At 56.5% G+C, this 15,421-nt stretch overlaps 1 long non-coding RNA gene across 1 annotated transcript in view; it reads left to right on the top strand.

Moving 5' to 3' along the window:
* The first annotated feature begins 5,419 nt into the window (after window positions 1-5,419).
* Window positions 5,420-15,421, top strand: part of LOC120248678 — an 11,148-nt gene continuing 1,146 nt past the window's right edge. Inside the window, exons 1-2 of the long non-coding RNA XR_005532653.1 lie at window positions 5,420-5,535; window positions 13,952-15,220. This is a non-coding gene — a long non-coding RNA (uncharacterized LOC120248678). The remainder of the gene's footprint in view (window positions 5,536-13,951; window positions 15,221-15,421) is intronic.

The following is a 15,421-nucleotide window of genomic DNA, read 5'->3' on the forward strand; positions in this document are numbered from 1 at the left end:
TTTGGCTGGAGGTTAAAACATGGGGATAGTCTATCATTTCTTCATTTATGAACTGGGATACTTCCATAAGAAGTTACTTCCCCTCGTCCCCTATGTGGTAACCCTGAGGTGTAGTTTAATAGGAAAAGCATGATACATGTGTGATTCTTTCCTGTATTAACTGGTTTTCAAAGTAATAAGTTGGTTCTCCTGGCATTCTTCAAAGGTGACCAATGCATTTTGGGTTTTCTTTTTTATCTTTTTCTTTGGATGTCACTGTGAATCTGTAGATCAAAACATACAGGACACAATTCACTTCATCGCAGTTATTATTCGGACGGGTTTGAGAGGTGGTCCGTATTGGCCAGTGGGAGCCTCTTTGAATTCACTCTTCAGCCTTCTGGTAGCACCCTGGTTATCTTCGATAACTTCCTTGCCACTTGTGTGACATGATGCCCCAAGTTCATTTAGCACATTTCCTGCTTTAGACCTGGTACCAGCCGTTTGGCCTAGGAGCCCTGCTATTAGGAGACACAGTCGAGGGGCCCTGAGAGGGGTCAACTTTTGATTCTAAGATAGAAGCCAGAGCTTTAGGACCCAAGAGGCAGGTCACAAACAAAAGAGCTACTCCGCAGTCCTCTGTTCCCTTTGTCTTTTGCTCAAGACGATGCTAAACAACATTCAGATGTTCCCAACACTGGTCGGCCAGTTCCCTTCCTTTTTACTCAGAAATCTGAGTAGTTTCTGAGCAGCCCCTCCTTGACAGGGGACTGGGTGGAGACAGGAGGCTTGGAAACATTTGCACGCGGCTCAGCACCAAGCTCTGAGCGCATCTGCGTCAGAGGAGGTGACTTGACAGACAGTGGTCGCTTCCAATCAAACTCTCTACCTCCTGGGAGGCAGGCTTAATGTTCCATTTCTTAGTAGGAATATTAAGCACAATTTCTGGGCAAAGAGCAATTCTCAAAAGGAGTCTGCAAACATTATGTGTTCTATTTCTGCCAACTGAGTAATATATCTTTCTGGGAAAGATACTTGGACAAATTTACGTAATAAAAAAATATATGGGGCCCCTGGGTGGCTCAGTCGGTTGAGCATCCGACTTTGGCTCAGGTCATGATGTCGCGGTTCGTGGGTTCGAGCCCCGCATTGGGCTCTATGCTAACAGCTCAGAGCCTGGAGCCTGTTTCAGATTCTGTGTCTCCCTCTCTGACCTTCCCCTGTTCACGCTGTCTCTCTCTCTCAGAAATAAATAAAACATTAAAAAAATTTTAAAAAATAGATGACAGTCACAACTGTATAATTCCATTTGTCCCACAAGAGAGGGAAACTCCTCACTTATGGTGAATGAAGGGCAGGGGCTCAGGGTGTTCCTGGAGTGGAGTGTGGCCCTGTCTCAGAACAGTCACACTCAGCAGAAGGGGGGCTTGGGGATGCCAGCCCCCCAGAAAATTAGCTCCAGAAACAATGTGTGGGAAATATTTGTTGGCTCACAAACTTTTGCAAAGAATATAATGAAAAGTGAAAACTCTGAGAAAATTTGAAAAAAAGTCCAATTCTCAGAAATACATGAAATGATGTTAACATTTTTTTTCTCATCTCTAGTATCATGAGTAGGTTCAGAAAAATATTAAGTTCCCTTTGACCATCTTTAAAAAAAAACCAAAAAAACGAGTGGTGTCATTCAATGGCAAGAGCACCTCAGGGACCAGAGCTGTAGACCCGGCTCACTGACCTGCTGTGTGATCCTGGCCCGTCTGCGTCCCTCCCTGGGCCTCCGACTGCCCCTCTGTGCAACGCAGATGACAGAGGCTGGGCTGGCCGCGTGGGGTCCGCCAACGAGAGCCCACAGTGTCCACCCACAGGGAAATGGTTAAGTCGACCGTGATAAGCCAAATCATGGCATTCTCTCCAGCTGTTAAACAGAATGAGGTAGTCATATGTGTGCTGGTGTGGAAAGATGGCCAAGCTGTGTTAGGTTTGAAAAGAAAATGAGTGATGATCTAGTTTAATGGGAAAAAATAAAAACTCTATGGTTAGCTCTTTCCAGGAAAAACAAAACCCTAGATGAGACACACCACACTGTTAATAGCAGTTACCTCTGAGGATTGGCCAGTTTTACTCATTATTTCTGTATCGTTGGAATTCGTTTAGAATGAGCATGTATTACTTTTTAAATTTAAAACACATTTTCATTTAAAAAGTGAGAGAGTCCGACCCTCTAGGTTTGGGATGGAGCCCATGAATCTGAATTTTTTGTTTTCTAAGTGCTTTCAGATAAAACGACTGAACCAAGGTCACCGAGTTCTCTTGCAGCTCCAACACTTCACTCCCCAAAGTTCATTTGACTCATGACGTTGGAAACAGGAAGAGAAGGACCAAATGAGAAAAGGAGGCGCAAGACAGAAAACCGAGCATTGGAAGTACCACCAGCAGTCTGTTCGGCTCTGCGTTTCCCAGGTGCCCGGTTTCCAGCAGTCCTGGGGCAGGACTCCCCCTGGCCAGGGTCCCCATTTGCATGAGGACACTCAGGCTCAGAGTGGCTAAGTCCTCCCAGCAAGTCACCCAGTTGGTAAATGGCAGAGCCGGGACCACGACCCCAGGCTAACTCCGGAGCCAGTGCATTTTCCACCCCACCCGCCATCCGGGTCCTGAAATACTTTCCTTACTATGATCATCAAGGACTGTGTTTGTAGTTTAATGGTATCAAATAGCTTCTCATGGGAAAGGAGGGAGGAAGAAGGCATAACAGCAACTGACATCTAATAAGGGCTCACTGTGTGGCAGGTCCTGTGCTAAGCATTACTTTTATTCCTACAGTAGGGCAACCAAAAAGGTACTGTTTTCACCCCCATTTTATGGATGATCAGACTGAGGCTCAGATTAAATAACTTTGCCCTAAATGAATAAAAGTTGGTAGTGGGGTTGAACCCAGGCCTTCCACCTGAAGGCAAGCAAAGAGCAGGGAGGTGGGGAGAAAGGGAAGAGAAGTGAGAACGTTCCTCAGCCTCCACGGGCGCCTGTGTCTCAGGGCTGTCATCGCCTCACACAGCAAGGAGTCCCTGGGGCCTTCCTGAAGGAAAGCGCAGCCTTAACGGCCCAGCCCAGCGCTGCCGGGACGCCAGCCAGCCTCCCTCTGTCTCATAGTGGATTTCCTTTGCCTACAATGATAGGTATCCAGTTTCACCAAAGGCCCCCAACTCCCGGATCTGGTTTTAATCAGGAGCTACAGCTGAGCCCTAGCGCAATTGTCCTCGGCTGGGGCCAGATGGAGCCCAGCCACCTTCCCTTCCCCCAGAAGTCTCCTGGAGAAAGAGCTTTGTCTTTGGGTGGTGGCCCCCTGGAGGCACCATTCAAGGCCCCTTCCTTGGGGCAATGTCTGCAGAGGCTGGGCATGGTGACATAGAAGATGCAGGTATCAGGCCAACAGCCTCTCATGACCAGGATGGAGAGCTCGCATTCCTCTCTGGTCATCTCACTGTGTGCAATTACAGACCTCACCTGCATCTCTTCCGTGCCCGGGAGGGCTGCTTGGCCAGACCTGCTGTTCTTATGGAGCCCCTCTTAGGCCTCAAGACAAGGAATCACGACTGAACAACTGTGTGGCCATGTCTGAGACAGAAGCCATAACTACGTGGGCACGTGAATAACTTGATTTATCCCAGCCAGTTGATGGAGAAGTAGGCATTTGAACTAGGAGATGATGGGTAAGGAGGGGTTCTTTGTGCAGTACAGAAGGGCTGGGTAAAGGGAAGTGTGTGGACTTTGGAAGCCCAGGAGTAGTCCACATGGCTGCCTCTGTCTGAGTCAGATAAAGGGACCCCTCTGGGCAGACACGGAAGGCATCTCCTCCCGACTGCAGTGTAGAGTGTGCAGCCCTGGGGCCACGGCGGCTAAATCTTGTCTGATTTTCACATTTTCCTTTCCCCTTCTGATTGTGGAATCTGTGTTTTTTCTAAATGAGGGGATTCTGTGTGGTTACAGTGAGACTAACTCTTAACCCCGACATGGGGTCAGCATTTGATCCCGTCAAAGCCAGTCAGAATACCATCTTCCTGGTTGGGGTGATTGGTTCTGGGAAGGGCGTGTGATCCAAGTTGAGCTAATCAGAACCTTCTTTGGGGCTGCAGGCCAAGCATTCAGGGAAGAGATGCCCCCTTTTGGCTGGGTTTGCTGGCTCTGAGTGTTAGGTAAGCCCAGAGCTTTCGAGCTATTGTGTGTTACTTTTGGGAAGATTCTGCCTGAAGATGAAGCCAACAGAGAAAAATACACAGCTGAGAAATTGAGAGAAAGAGAATTCTGGGACTGTTTGATACTCTTTAAACTCGCTCCTGGAATATTCCAGTTACAAGAACCAGTAATTTCTCTTTTTTGTTTAATCTAGTTTGAGTTTTTATGCCTACAATCAGAAACTAACCATTATGGAAAGAATTGCTGGGATTCAAGCCAGTGGACCCAGAGCTTTTAGTGCTTTGAAAACCCAAACCGAGAAAGCTCTGGCTGGGGGCCTCGAGGCTTTCTACATCCAGAGCTGGGGATGAGAACACAGGCGTGGGGGCCAGATGGGGCTTCACTCACAGCCCTGCCCAGGTGGCATCTCCCTGTGTGCTCACTGCTGCTCCGGAGGTGGGGGGGCGGGGGGACAGGCAGCTAGGATGTGGGCTGGTTACTGCACCCATGATGGGGCTGAGCCTCAACTGAGGGGCTGGTGTCTGAGCTCGGGGGTGCAGCAGGGCCCCAGTGTCTGGGGAGGATCAGGGGGAAACAGCTGCCTAGTGAGTCGGCAGGTGAGCTCCTGGGAAATCTGACTCTCTTGTTTCGTGTAACGCAGCCCACTCTCATGCCCCAGGGCCTTTGTATGTGCTGATCCCTCCACCTGGGATGCCCTCCCCACTTCATCATCTGATGGACCTTTAGTCTGCCTTTGAAATTCAGCTTGAGGGACACCTTCTGGGGCAGTGTGAAAGCGTGGCTGCAAACTGCCCACCTCTCCTCCCGTCAGGAGGCGTACCATACATCCTCATGCTTGATATGGTTGGTCTTCTGACCTTCACTTTGGCCAGTCCTAAGTGTGCGAGGTGATGCTGTGTCTCCTGAGCCTAAGTCCGTAAAGGCCATGCGGCATCCATCTTGTCGCTGGGAGGACTTGTTCTGGAGTCCCGGAGACACCGAGTCCGAAGCCCAAGGCCACCGTGCTGGAGAGCCCACACGGAGCCCCTGAGGTGGACACTTCCAGCCGAGCCCACTCTTCAGACGGCCCGTCTTGCCCAAGTGTCACAGAGCAGGGCAGGCGCAGCCCCCCGGTGCCCGGTGTGGATTCCCAACCCACAGAACCTGCAAGCACACGGAGCTTGCTTTGGAGCAAGAGATGACTGGAACTCCAGCCTTGAGTCCTTCAGGCAAACTTCAGCTTTTTTCCTGTTTTAATTCTCTCCCCAGAGTTCCTCACACGCTGCTCTGGCAGAGCCCTGACCACACGGGCTGCAGTGTCTCATTACGCCTGTCTCTTCTGCTGCACTGTGGAGTTCCAGGGAGATCAGAGGCCAGGGACAGGAGGTAGGGACAGGCGTCCGACGCGGGCGTCCGTGTGGGGGGCGGGAGGTAGGGACGTGCGTCGTGCCGGGGACGGGAGGTGGGGACGTGCGTCCGTCGCTGCGTGTCTGTGCCGGGGACGGGAGGTGGGGACGTGCATCCGTCGCTGCGCGTCCGTGCCAGGGGCGGGAGGTAGGGACGTGAGTCTGTCACTGTGTGTCTGTGCCGGGGACGGGAGGTGGGGACGTGCGTCCATCACTGCGTGTCTGTGCCGGGGGTGGGAGGTAGGGACGTGCATCCGTGCCGGGGATGGGAGGTGGGGACATGCGTCTGTCGCTGTGAGGCCATGGCGGACGGGGTTTCGGGAAGGGATGCTGCAGTCCGATTGGGGGCCGCTAGGAGGCGGCAGCGTGGATGGGCAGAGACCCCTGGGCCAGGTGGCCCTGCTGCGCCTGTCCCCCAGCAAGAGACCTGGCTGAGCCTGCTTCTCCAGCCCACCAGCCGCGCCTCTGGTCCCTGGGGCTCCCAGAGCCCATCGAGTAAGCAAGGTTTTCAGGTCGGCTTCCACTGCCCGCTGTGCGGAGCGTGAGTCCAGAGCGTGTCTGCGGGCACCCACCACCCCCGCCTCGTGGGCACCGGGGCCCTGGGCTGCGAGCAGGCCTCCGCCTACATGGCTGCAGATGTGGCGGGAGGTCTTCGGGCAGGAACCCTCCCCTCCAGCTTGTGCTCTGCCCCCTCTGCCCTCACCCAGGCCCGAGAGAGGGGCGCTGTGAGGGGGACCCTCGTGAAAGATGCACACCAGAAATGCTGTGCTGTCCCTCGGGGGCCGTCATGGGAGACGTGAGGGGACATTCAGCGGGCAGGATATGTCCCAGTGAAAAAAGATAACAGCCTTGCCCTTTTCAATGTACCCAGTGTGAATGTCAGGCAAGCATCTTGCTTCAAATAGGCCGTATGTGCTCATGGTGCAACACTGCAAAGCACCAAAGGGTCCCTAACATAAACTAGGCCTCCCTCCGGGTCCCCAACTCCTGGAGGCAAACCCTGGTAGCGCTTCTTATGTGGCCCCAGGGAGGTTCTCTGCGTTTCATGAAGGCACCTGTGGTGCCTGGCACGGGTGCATGCTGCCAACCTGCTGCCCTCCCCCGCCCTTCTGCGTACCCCAGAGACCGTACTCCAGAGGTCCTGGGCGGCAGCTTCGGGTTGGCTCCGCGGAGGTGAGGCGCTGGCAGGAGACCTGGGGTAGGAGGGAAAATTCCTCACTTCCCGCTTCTTTCTGCCTCGAGTGGCCTCCCCAGCAGCAGCTGCGTGTCCCCCGGGATGGCTGGCAGCAGCCTCACGCGTTGTCCCCCGTTTGGGTACAGCTGCTTCCTCTGTCGCCCGCGCCTGGGCTGTGCCGGCCCCCCAGCCCCCCAGCACTTGCTTCCTCGACTCTGGTACCATTTGCCCAACCCGATTTCCTGAGTTAAATTCTCTCAACACAAGAAACCTTGAATGGAATCTGTTTTTCTAATCAGACTGATCCCCTTTCTTAAAGGTTAGCTGAAAGGTTAGCTAAAAACTTCCGTGAGTTCACCTAAGTATTTCCCTTTCTGTTCCACCCAAATTATGACTTTCATTTTTTTAAAATTTTTTTTAATGTTTTTTATTTATTTCTAGGAGAGAGAGAGAGACAGCATGAGCAGGGGAGGGTCAGAGAGAGAGGGAGTCACAGACTGAAACAGGCTCCAGGCTCTGAACTGGCAGTCAGCACAGAGCCTGACGCGGGGCCCGAACCCACGAACTGCGAGATCATGACCTAAGCGAAAGTCGGACGCTTAACCGACTAAGCCACCCAGGCGCCCCTAAATTATGACTTTCAAACAGGGTTCTGCACCTTCCTTCTTCACTTATGGATGCGCCTTGTAGGGTTGTTGTTACTTTTCTGTAGCAACGTAGACTGAGCTCCCTGGTTTTTTTTAATGGCCACGCAGGATCACTTTGTTTTGAGCAGTCCCCAAAATGGCGGTGGAGGCCGTTTCTGGGTTTTCGCTGTAACTTCTGGTGAACGTCCTTGTGCCCGTGCGGAGGTCTCTCCTCAGGACACACATGTAGGAGTGGTAGTGCTGAGTAGGCACACTTAGGGTTTTGATAGATGCCAGCTTGCCTTGCAGAGAAGTTGTGTGAACGCACACCCCCCTCCCCGGCAACGTCAATGTGCAAGCCCGAGCAGGCCCTGCATTGAGGGGTTTGTGAGTCCCTGGTGTGCAAGTGTCCCGAATACTTGTCACATGAGGTGCCATGGGCAGGACCAGGTCAGCAGCCGCCGGCTCGGCCACCGACAGGCTGGATAGCCTCGACATAGTGCCTTGGATTCCATGATCTCGGAGCCCCCTTGCCCTCTTACCCCTGGATCAAGGCCTTCCAAACCCAGCAGAGCATCAGAATCCCTGGGAGAGCATTAAAGGTGATGGACCCTGGACTCCATCCAGGGGTTCAGGGGCAGCAGCCCACGCTGGGACCTGCAGTGCACTGTGAGCCCCCAACCCGAGCCAGGGCAGGGACAAGTGACTCTCCCCCAGCTGCTGGGGGCAGCCCTGCCCAAGGTCATGTCCCCTTCCCGGGGTGATTGCATCCACTGACTGGTCCACTCGACGTGGGAAGGCCTGGCCCCCTCAGCCCAACTCAGGACAGCTCAGAACTGCATGTAGGGTCAGTGAGGCCTCCACGAGCTGCGTCTTCCCCCTCTGCCCACGCCTGCTTTCCTCCTCTCTCTTCCACGGGTACTGATCCCGAAGGCATTACCTGAACTCCATCTCTGAGCTGGCTTCCCTGGGACAGGACCCCGGAACCTGCGTTTCAAAACTACGAAGCCCTCCGCCCCTGCCCAGGCGACATGACTTGTCGCTTCTGCCCGCCGCGACGGTCACGTGGGTGCGCGAGGTCTGCCCGCCGCGACGGTCACGTGCGTGCGCGAGGTCTGCCCGCCGCGACGCTCACGTGCGTGCGCGAGGTCTGCCCGCCGCGACGGTCACGTGGGTGCCCGAGGTCTGCCCGCCGCGACGCTCACGTGGGTGCGCGAGGTCTGCCCGCCGCGACGCTCACGTGGGTGCGCGAGGTCTGCCCGCCGCGACGCTCACGTGGGTGCGCGAGGTCTGCCCGCCGTGATGGTCATGTGAGTGCGTGAGGTCTGCATGTTTTCACTTTCTTGGTGCTGTAGGCACCTTCTCAGAAAAATGTTTGTAAATACATAAAACGCATAGGGTTACGAACGAAGTCATTGTTTTGAAATATGGTTATCAAGATAGTTTTTGAATTGCAATGTGATACGTCTCTGTATTAGCCAATCAACTGAGACCCAGCAGTGCGCTTGCAACTACCATTGTTCTGAAGGGGGCGGGGGGAGACGCATCCCAAGGTACCTGCAGCAACTGTGATGCCATACGAAGTAGCAGTGATTTCCGTGGGGACAGAACCCGGGGCTGCTGGTATGACAGGCTTGTTGGCCGTGGTCGTAATGGAGGTAGATGCTCAATTCGTCTAGAGGCTTGGGGAGATAAAGGGGTCCTTGTTGTTGTGATCTAAGTCCACACCCCCACGAAATTCTCTCTGCAGATCCCTGCTCCTGGGGGGGACCTCCCGGGGTCTAGTGGGGCCCCTGGCCTGACGTGTGTTCATGCTGTAAGTCTCCAGGTGGCCTCTACTGCCAGCCTGAGGGCAGATTTCTAAACAGTGAGTGGGACGTCCAGGGGTCTCTCTGATCTCTGCACCTGGTGGGGGCACCACCAGCAGCCCAAATGGAGCCCACGTTTCCCAGTGAGAGCAGGTTTCCAGTTACGCCCAAACAAGGCACCAAATTGTTTTCTGGATCATCCATCCAGAACGCCTGTCCCTCCTGTTGGCGGCTGAGCCTCCTGGACTTTTGGCTCTGATTCTTCATGAAAGTCCGGCTATTTCCCGCCCTGCCGGGATGGCCTTCAGTCTAGGCCCAGAGCAAAGGCACCGGCTGTAAGATTAAGGGCAGCACCCATCCAGGGTGTGTTAACTCCTTCACTCCTCTGAGTAAGTGATCGTGGCTCATCTGCTCTGAGCTGTAACTACAAGCCGGTGTAATGATGGGGATGGGGGGGGAGGTGTCTCAGATATGGGACAGAAGAGGCAGAACCCAGAGGGTGGCTCCAGGTGACCTTGCTGGCTAAAGCGCATGCCCATCCCCCCAGAGCCACCTTGCTCTGAATGATCTCATGAGGAGAACACTTCTCCCTCCAGCCCCATCACCTACTAGGCAGTGACACTAGGAAACCATTCACGTCTTTTAGCCTCAGTGTTCTCACTTCTTTCTTTTCTATCTTTATTTTTGAGAGAGACAGCACAAGCAGGGGAGGGGCAGAGAGAGGGAGACACAGAATGGGAAGCAGGCTCCAGGCTCTGAGCTGTCAGCACAGAGCCTGACATTGGGGCTCAAACCCACAAACCAGGAGATCATGACCTGAGCTGAAGTTGGACCCTTAACCAACTGAGCCCCTCAGGCGCCCCTCAGTGTTCTCACTCTAAAGCAGGACAATAGCACTGTGGCCTGTCTCACAGGGTTCTTATGGGGCCTGAGGGAGAGCGTGTGAACACTGAGCTCCGGTGAAGGAAATTCACACAGAGGGGAGGTTACGGATGCTTCTGGGAAAGCAGGGCCGCTGTGCACAGATGTGCATGTTGTCAGTGTTCAAAGGAGGCTGGCTTCTCTACCCCACTTGCCAGGCACCCAGCATCTATCTGCCCTGTTTGCCAGGCCACTCCACTTGGCACGGGACCGTGGAAAGTGTGCGCACATGGCGTCCCTGCCCTTGCAAACAGGCCCATTTGGCTGGGGGGCGGGAGCTGGACCTTCTGCTGTGTAGCGGGCTTCCGTGACTCTTAGGCCACAGTGCAGACGTGGCCGCAGCCATCTCCCTCCTGTTATCCGCGGAGGTGACTTTCCAAAACCAGCAGAGGGGAACTTTTTAACACCTTAATACCTGGGAAGTGTAGCTGCCGCCCAGAGGGCAGGCTGTCCACCACCGAAGCGGCTGTGACCTGGCCGTGCGGCAGAGAGATGTCCGCGCTGGCCCTGTGCTACACTCCAGGCTTGGAGGCTTCCTTCCGACTCTGAATGTCCTGCTGTTTTCAGTATGAAAACCCTGGTCTGTGTGACGCTCGACCCTGAGAACAGTCAGCCCGCCGTGGTCACAGGGACGCGGGGTTGGGGTAGATGGCAGTGAGCTCTTTGCAAGGGGTGATGCCTCGGAGTCCACGTCTCCTGCAAACAGACGTCCTTCAGACTCGAACCCCGGAAGTCCTCCACAGTTTTGAGGCCAGCAGAGGCGGGGCTGGAGAAGGCGTCGAAAGGGGAGGCTCCTTTTCCCAGCTCGACCCCTGGAGCCAGAGGCCGGGCTGGGGCCTGGAGGGGGCCTCTTCCTCCGCCCCCGTGGGACACACCGCTCACCCCCTCACCAGCCCCCCCGCCCCGCACTGCTTTCCAGGCCGTCCTGGCACAGGGCATGCGTTTCGGAGTGCCAGTGCTGGGCTCAAGGCGGACCGGGTCACGGTGGCGCCCTGCCAGGAGCTCCAGGCCCAGCCCCTTGCGTGACACGGGCAACAGCCACACCTCCCTTGAGGGCTGGCGGAGGACCGCCCGGCTGGACGCAGGAAAACACGCAGTGGGCAGCTGCCACACGGCGCGTGCTCAGGCCGGGGTGGGCGTTAAAGCCTTCTTCGCCTCTGTAGGCTGGAGACCTGGGAAGGACACCTGCTTTCGTCTCTGTGGGGAAGAGGCCGCAGGGACCTGGGCAAATCTCTGTCCCGTGGGGGACGTCAGCTTCTTCCTTTATGGAACGTTGGGGCGCGTGTGGGTGGCCAGAGTTGGGCCCTTTCCACCACTGGGTTAATTTTATCCACACCTGCAGGTCTCTGGCCCGTCAGCGAGCACTTTCTGAGCCCCTGCTACTGCCAGGCCCTGCGCTGGGCAAGGGGCAGAGCAGAGAACACGGAGGATACAGCCTGTGCGCCTCCAAGGCCCCGCGTCCTCTCTGTCGAGCCCCTGGGCGGGCCCCGCTGTGGACACCCCAGGCAGGTGCCAGGAAGTAGGAGTCCCACTCTGTGCCAGGCCTGGGGCCGGGTGCCGAGGCTGCACAGGCAGGGCCCCGCCCGGGGGACGGCACACAGCCGGGCTGTGGGGCAGCTGCACCCTGATGGGGGAGCCCCGAGGCATCACGCCTCACCCGGAGGGGCTGAGCCCCGGAGAAGGGCTGGTTTTCCAGGGGAAAGCTGAGGGCGGTCCCGGCAGAGCAACAGCAGATCCAGAGCGTTGGAGGCGTCCAGTCTGCACGTGGAGGGATCCAGAGAGTAGTGAGCAGGTGGGCGGAGAACCTCGAAGGGCCTGTGCTGTGAACTTGGACTTTATCCTGGGGACTGTGAGGATCAGAGAAATTGAAGGAGTGTCAGGTGACCAGTGGTACATTTTGGGGTGCTCACTCTGGCTGCAGTGTGTGGGAGGGGGAGAGTCTGCAGAGTCAGGAGTAGGGGAAGGGCAGAGACGGGGGGAGCCATAGACCAAGGGAGGAAGGAGGAGGGTGGGAGGAGGAGGTCAGGGGTGGGAGGTCAGGGCCTGGGGGGGTGGATGCTATAGGAGGAGTCTGGGGTGCCCCCAGGATGCTGGCTGGACCACAGGATGGGGCCGTGGGCACGTGGCAGTGGTGTGGGCAGGTGATGGGGGTGCAGGCAGGTGATGGGGGTGAGGGCAGGCGGTGGGGGTGCAGGCAGGCGGTGGGGGTGCGGGCAGGCGATGGGGGTGAGGGCAGGTGGTGGGGGTACAGCCAGGTGGTGGGGGTGCGAGCAGGCGATGGGGGTGAGGGCAGGCGGTGGGGGTGCGGGCAGGCGGTGGGGTGCGGGCAGGCGATGGGGGTGAGGGCAGGTGGTGGGGGTACAGCCAGGTGGTGGGGGTGCGAGCAGGCGATGGGGGTGAGGGCAGGCGGTGGGGGTGCGGGCAGGCGGTGGGGTGCGGGCAGGCAGTGGGGGTGCGGGCAGGCGGTGGGGGTGAGGGCAGGCGGTGGGGTGCGGGCAGGTGATGGGGTGAGGGCAGGTGGGAGGGTACGGGCAGGTGATGGGGGTGAGAGCAGGTGGTGGTGTGCGGGCAGGTGGGGGGGTGCGGGGCCGTGGGTGGGGGGTCCGCAGGCAGCAGAGGAACTGGCTGCGGGGTGCTGACAGCCGACAGGGAGCGTGGAAAGGTCAGGTTAGAAAGGGGCGACAGGGACAGAGGACTGAGGCAGGACCCCACTGAGAACCCTGTTTTCCTCCTGTTAGGAGGGGGCACAAGCTGGTGGTAAAACCGTGCCTGCTGTTTTCGTGTCCCATCTTGCTGGCAAGGAAACTCTTTATTCACTTACTAATTATTTATTGAGGATTTGCTATGCGCCAGGCACGATGCAAGCTCATTCTTTTATTTTTTCCCCAACTTTATTGAGGTATAATTTCCATACCATAAAATGTAGTGATTTCAAAAATACAATTCAATGATTTTTAGAAAGTTTATTGAGTTACATAACCATCACCAGATTCCCATTTTTGAGGACATTTTCATGACTCCGAAGGGCAGGATGGCCCCTAATCGCTGGTCCCACCTCTAGCCTGGGCGGGCACGGGCCGGGTGTCTCCCCGCAGGTCTGCCTGGGCTTCCCTGGGACCCTGCTAATTGCCCAGTTCAGGGGGTTCCTCACAATGCGAGTTCTCTTGTCCCTCAGGGCCACCCGCGCTCTGTGCACCCAGAGTGACCCCTGGCCCTCAACAGCCTGGTGCCAGCACCCAGTACCCACATGCTGCCACCACCAACCAGTGCCGGTGGGCAAAGCCAGCACCCCCAAATCCACACATCTGTCACATCGCCCCATCACCAACAGCTCTTTCCAGAACCAGCTTTGCGGCCAGGGGCTGCTCTAAGTGCCCGGGGTGCCCGCGCCACCCCCTCGGGCATCTCCACCTCCCCAAACCCTCAGCGCCTCAAGCACCCAGGGCACGCTCTCTGCTGAAGAAGAATCCGGGCAGACCCCCCGGTGCAGGCGGGCCCAATGAGAGAGCCGCCCTCCCCCCAGTAATCACACTCCAGTCCTGTGACCCCAGATGTCACACAGGCACTCAGTGTCACCAAGTACACGTTTCCCGGCAGCCCTAGGGTATCTGCCGCTCCCTGGATGGCGGTCACACGCTCCTTCCTCCCGACTCCACAGCATCTCCTCCTGCGCAGTAACCGTGACCTCATCGTCCAACCATGCATTCGGCCGCCCCCTGCTCCCCCAGATGAGCCGCCTCCTGGCTCCTGTCCGGCCGCTCCAACCACCCTCCCTCGCCCTGCACTGACACCCCCGTCTCTGCTGGGCTGCTCTCCTGCGTGGCTCTGCTTGACCTCACATCAACCTACTTCTCTCCCGTCTCCCAGCAAAGCGTCCCCAGAGCTCATCTGGATTTGATGTCCCTGCTCCTCTGTCTTACTGTGCACGCTGTCCTGGACCGGCTGCGGCATTCTGGATGGGAGCTGTGGCAAGAGACCCAAACCACAAGGGACGTGCCGTGAGGGGGCGGCCCCCCCCACCCTGTTCCCCTCCCCAGAGGCAACTCAGAGTACCCATCATGGTACCCCATCATGGAAGTGAACACCTCCATCCCCTCAAACCGAGCTTTTATCTGTGCCCGAACCCCGAAAGGCCCTATCAGGCCACCAGTGACCTACACGGGGCCAGAGCCAAAGGCCACCTTTCTCAAAGCCTCAGCAGCGCTGGCACGGACACCCGTTCTTGGGGCGTCCCTGCCCCCCTCCCACTCCCGCCACCCTGTCCAGCCCTCCTTGCTGGCCCCTCCTCCTCCTCTGAGTTCCCTGAGCAGTGCTGTGCCAGGCCGTTTTCAGGCTTCTCCCTGCAGCCCCCGAACACTTCGTTTGCTGATGTGCTGATGACCACGTTTTCGGAACTCCGGGCCAGGAGCTTCCACCTTCCTACATGTTGTTCGTCTTGCAGCATCTCAAAGTAGCAGAAGTGCCGATTACAGAAATACTGCTCGTCTTCGGCCCTCCTGGGCCCTGACCCCCGCTTCCCGGGTCACCTGTTTGCTCTGACAACGGAGCTCCGTTTCTGCCCAAGCATCTCGTTCACGTCCGCTCCCTCTTCTGCCTTCCGTCTGACCCCCAGCCCTGCCTCCATCATCGGGCACCTGGGAGGGCACAGCCTCCTCCCCAGAGCTGTGCTCCTTCCTCTGTACGGGAGCCGGAGTCTTCCAGTGGTTCCCTGCTTTGCTTAGAATAAAACCCCACCACCTCACCATGCCTGCCCCCTGCTTCTCCTTCGAATTCCTTCCTGGGCTCTTCAGGACCGGCCTCCTCACCGCCTCTAGGGACTCAGCTCGCTGCCTCCAGGAAGCCCTCTGACCACTGCCACACTCTCTGCTCACTTCTGGAAGCTCCTAGTGTGCATGTTGAAGCCCCGCTGGGACCCAGCCTCCTTGAGGGCAAGATCTCGGACTTTGTTTTGTACTTTTTAATCCCCCAGCAGCTAGAACAATGCCGAGCACACAGAGAGAGCCCAGTGTCGTTTGCTGATGGGCTCCTGGAATGTTAGAGCAAGTTTATAGGGAAGCATATGTTTGTAAGCGTCGGGAACCCTTCCCAGCGGAGCCAGATCAGTCTGTGGGCTCTTTAAAGTTAAAGGAAAAAGAAGTTCTCTGACACATCCCCAAAAGCAAGGGAATCAAGAGCAAAAATAAACTGTTGGGACCTCATCAAGATTAAAAGCTTCTGCACAGCCAAGGAAACCACCCAGAAAATTAATAGGCAACCAACGGAATGGGAAAAGATAGTTGCAAATGACATATCAGATAAAGGGTTAATATCCAGAATCTATAAGGAACTCACCAAACT

The sequence above is a fragment of the Hyaena hyaena genome, unplaced genomic scaffold, assembly GCF_003009895.1.
Source record: "Hyaena hyaena isolate Hyena2069 unplaced genomic scaffold, ASM300989v1 scaffold_13, whole genome shotgun sequence".
NCBI lineage: Eukaryota > Metazoa > Chordata > Mammalia > Carnivora > Hyaenidae > Hyaena > Hyaena hyaena.